A 5,104-nucleotide genomic window follows, 5' to 3' on the forward strand; every position below is an offset into this window, starting at 1 on the left:
TCACTCTCCAAATGGCTGCAACAGCCAGGGCTGGGCCAGGCCAATGGCAGGAGCCAGTAGGGGCTCAAGTACTTGGACCATCCTCTGCTGTTTCCCAGGTGCATTAGCAGGGAGCTCAATCAGAAAAGAAGCATGTAGGACTCGAACCAGTGCCCATATGGGATGCCGGCATCATAGGCAGCAGCTTAACAACCTACACATTGCCAGCCCCATACCACATTTTAAATTTATGTTGCAGTCAAAGATTTAAGGCGCCATTAAATAAAAAGCTCAACAAATAAAAATTAAAAATACCATAGTTTAATGGGAATATAGGAAAAGTCTATGAACGATAATCAAATGGAAAGATTTCCAACTTCCTTCGTATGAAGTAAAGTTTAACATCATCCTAGATCAGGGGCCAGCGTTGTGGCATAGCTGCAGTGCTGACATCCCATAGGGGTGCCAGTTCAAGTCCCTGCTGCTCCAGTTCCAATCCAACTCTCTGATGGATGGCCTGGGAAAGCAGCAGAAGATGGCCCAAACTCTTGGGCTCCTGCACTCATGTGGGAGATCCGGAAGAAGCTCCTGGCTTCTGGCTTTGGATCGGCTCAGCTCCGACCATTGAGGCCAACTTGGGAATAAACAAGTGGATGAAGGCCTCTCTTTCTCTGTCTCCCCTTCTCTCTCTGTGTAACTCTGACTTTTAAATAAATAAATAAATCTTTAAAAAATATCATCACAGATCATTAAAACGGTAGTACTATATAATTCTTAACATTTGTTTGGCAAAAATCTGAAACAAAATGTGAGAAATCACCAAATTGGCAGTAAAACTGCTATATGTGGGCTTTGTGTTTTATTTATTTATTTATTTATTTATTTATTTTTTTTTTTGACAGGCAGAGTTAGTGAGAGAGAGAGAGAGACAGAGAGAAAGGTCTTCCTTCCGTTGGCTCACCCTCCAAATGGCCGCTACGTCTGGCGCTGGCACCGATCTGAAGCCAGGAGCCAGGTGCTTCCTCCTGGTCTCCCATGTTGGTGCAGGGCCCAAGTACTTGAGCCATCCTCCGCTGGACTATAAGAGGAGCAACCAGGACAGAACTGGCGCCCCGACCAGGACTCGAACCTGGCATCCCGGAGCCACAGGCGGAGGATTAGCTTAGCACTGACCTTTTTTTTTTTTTTTTTTTTTTTTTAAGAAAATTTTATTTCCCACTTATAAAGGAAAACATACAGTATTTGTCTTTCTATGTTTAGCTTATTTCTCTCAACATGATATCCTCCAGTTGCAACCATTTTGATGCAAATGACAGAATTGATTCTTTTTTCTATAGCTAAATAATATTCCATGGTATAAATAGACACATTTTCTTTATCCATTCATCTGATAATGGACACCTTGGCTGATTTCGTATTTTGGATATTTTGAACTGTGCTGCTAGAGACATGATATAAACGTTGACATGATGTACTCATGTATTTTGGATATATACTCAGTAATGGGACTGCTGTACTGCTGGCAGCTATATTCTGATTTTTAAAGAAAACTGCATACTGTTTTCTATAGTGGCTGCACTAAGTTACATTCCCACCAACAGTGTATGAGTGTTCTACTTTCTTCACATCCTCACCAGCATTTGTTGCTGTCTTTTGAGAACAGCAATTCTGGCAGAGATGAGGTCATATCTCACTATGGTTTCAATTTGCGTTTCTCTGATGGATAGTGATGTTAAGCATTTTTTTCATGTATGTGTTGGACATTTGTATTTCTCCTTTTGAGAACTATTGAGATTCTTTGCTTATTTCTTAACTGGATTGGCTTTTGTTATCAAGCTTTGTTTAGTTTCTGATATATTCTGGATATTAATCCTTTATTGGATAAGTAACTTACTCGTATTTTTTTTTCCCATTCTGTGGGATGTCTCTTCACTTTTGATGAGTGGAAGTTTCTGAGTTTGAATATAATCCCTTTTGTCTAGATTTGCTTGTGTTTCCTGTGCCTTATGGGTCTTTCTTAGACATGAAGTCTTCACCCACAGCAATGTTTTGGAGTGTTTACCCTACATTTTATTTCACCAGCTTTACAGTTTCATGTCTTAAATGTGGATCTTTGATCCATCTTGAGTTGATTTTTGTGTATGGTGAGAGGTAGGGATCTAATTTCTTTTTTTTAATTTACACATACACATTCTCTCCATATTTGCCAGTTTTGTATAATCAGATTAAGCCAATCGCAGACTAAACCAATCACAGATCTAAAATAAATCCAAAAAATTCTGAGACTGTACAATATTGTTTATATAACATTTACATTGCATTAAATATTATAACTAATGGTCTTTTCATTTTTCACTTGAATAATATTTAGTGGAACATTATGCCTTTAACTATGATGTAAATTGAAAATATTATCTTAAAAATGAAAATAAACTAAAGTATGCAGGAAGATGTTTGCAAGTTGTATGCAAATGCAATACATTTTATAGAAGGGAGTTAAGTAACCTCGGAGTTCTAAATCCACAGAGGATTCCCAGAACAAAATCTGCTGTGGAAACTGAGGGGTGACTCTGTATAGGAAAATTATTGTCCCTCATTCCTGATACCTATTTTCTTCCATTTTTTAAAAATATTTATTGTTATTCCTATTTTTCAAGAACCTTCTATTATCTGAAGAAACAAATCTCTGAATCAGAGATTTTCTTTGTGCCATACTGTTTTCAAATCTAAGGATATAGTAATTAAGGAATCTACCAAATTCCTGCATATCTCCCCAACCTTCAGTGAAAAAAAAGAGGAGGTAAAAAATCAGTACAATTGGGCCGGTGCCGTGGCTCACTAGGCTAATCCTCTGCCTGTGGCATCAGCACTCCAGGTTCTAGTCCTGGTCGGCGTGCCAGTTCTGTCCCGGTTGCTCCTCTTCCAGTCCAGCTCTCTGCTGTGGCCCAGTAAGGCAGTGGAGGATGGCCCAGGTGCTTGGGCCCTGCACCCGCATGGGAGACCAGGAGAAGCACCTGGCTCCTGGCTTTGGATCAGAGCAGCGCCCTGGCCGTAGTGGCCATTTGGGGGGTGAACCAACGTAAGAAAGACCTTTCTCTCTCTCTCTCTCTCACTGTCTAACTCTGCCTGTCCAAAAAAAAAAAAAAAAAAAAAAATCAATACAACTCAAAATTCTTCTTTCTAAGAAAATATGATTACTTTCACCTGAATCTTCACATTAACAGTTGTCCTATTGTCTCTGTTTTGCTGCAATTAATAATCAATAATAAGTCTTAGTTTAAGTTTCAGCACAACTAATGACACAGCAGTTATTAGAAGCAGCAGTTAATTGCATTTAAATTACTTGCAACCTGCTTTTTATTCCTCTATCTATATATATACTTTTAGTTTGCAATTGAACATGTATAATTACTATCCATTTTGGATTAAACAGTCAGCTTTTACTGAGTATTTTTGTTTAGTGTTGTTTGATGTTGAAACAGAATGTAAGGCATGTGTTTAGCCTGTCAGGAGAATTTAATCTGAAGATGTGAAATATAAAATGCTGAAATAATTGGGCTCATAATTATGCTACAGGCTATCCTTAGAATACAGCAGATGACCAATATGACTCGTTTTGTTTTGTTTTGTATGTTTTAGTCAAAACCATCAATTAACATTATAGAAGTTGAAAAGGATGTGAAACCATTAATGAGTCAAGAGAGAAAGGCACTGAGGATGAGTTGGCACTGAAACAATCTTAGAATCTGGAAAGGCAGAAAATACAAGGATGAGTTTTCCAGCACAGGATCAACTTGTCAGTTAGGACCAGTTATGGAAATCAGCAATGAGATCGTCTTTTGAACAACATACATCATAGCACATTAGAGGTGGAGCACATCTTGTTTACTGGGATTATGGATGCCTCCTGAAACATAGCAATGCCAATTAAATTTTCTAAAAATTAAAAAAAAATTATTGATGTGCTCTGATTAGCATCAATTTCCACATTTTATTTTAAATCTTTTTTTAAAAAGATTTATTTATTTGAAAGTCAGAGTTACACAGAGAAAGAAGAGGCAGAAAAAGAGAAAGAGGTCTTCCATCTGCTGGGTCACTCCCCAGTTGGCCACAACAGCCAGAGTTGTGCTGATCCGAAGCCAGGGGCCAGGAGTTTCTTCCAGGTTTCTCACATGGGTACAGGGGCCCAAGGACTTGGGCCATCTTCTACTGTTTTCCTAGGACGTAGCAGAGAGCTAGATTGGAAGTGGAGGAGCAGCCGGGACTTGAACTGGCGCCCATATGGGATGCTGGCACTGCAGGCAGCGGCTTTACCTGTTATGCCACAGAGCTGGCCCCTCTACATTTTATTTTAATAAGATTCAGACTGGTCATGGCTCTTAAACTGGAGTAAAGTACAAGCACCTCAGTGTAGTTGATTTTGGATATTAATTGATTCATATTTTATTTTGGAACATTGTTGGGATTCTTCCCTGGAACATTATTTTCTTCCATAAAAACACCAAAACCCATCACAATCAATGTGAAATAAATATGCAATTTTATTAGTAAGTCATATAAAACAGTGCTCAAGATTCCTTATAAATATTCTTATTTGGAAGGGTTCATTTTCTTTTCTGGGTTGCACCAGCAAAGCTATTTGAAATATAAGACTAAGTATATTTGTCTGAAGAGTCTTTATTTCCTGATTAATATATCAATGAGAAGAGAAGGCACTATACATTGCTTTAAATATATTTGAATTATTCTTAAAAATGTTATCATTTCAGTATGCATGCATGTTCCAGAAAATGTTGGAGCTGTGAATTTTGCTAATGGAAGAAATTCTGCAAGCACTACTTTTCCCTCTATAGTCATCACCCCTAGCTCTTTGATTCCAGTATGGATCAGTTGAATCCTACTCAAATCTATTATCAAATGTCTTGATTCAGAAGTATTTGTAGTTGCTAAACACACAGGCATTTTTGTTTGTCAATGGCACTGTGCATTGAATCGTGGTTCTTAAACTGCCATGTCAATGGATTACCTGACTGAGGTATGAATCCAATGGCTACACGGAATTGGAAGTCATATGAAGACAGAGATTGAAGTTTTGCTACCACAAGTCAGAGATTTACTGGAAAGT

This window comes from Lepus europaeus, chromosome 7 (assembly GCF_033115175.1).
Source record: "Lepus europaeus isolate LE1 chromosome 7, mLepTim1.pri, whole genome shotgun sequence".
In the NCBI taxonomy this organism is placed as follows: Eukaryota; Metazoa; Chordata; class Mammalia; order Lagomorpha; family Leporidae; genus Lepus; species Lepus europaeus.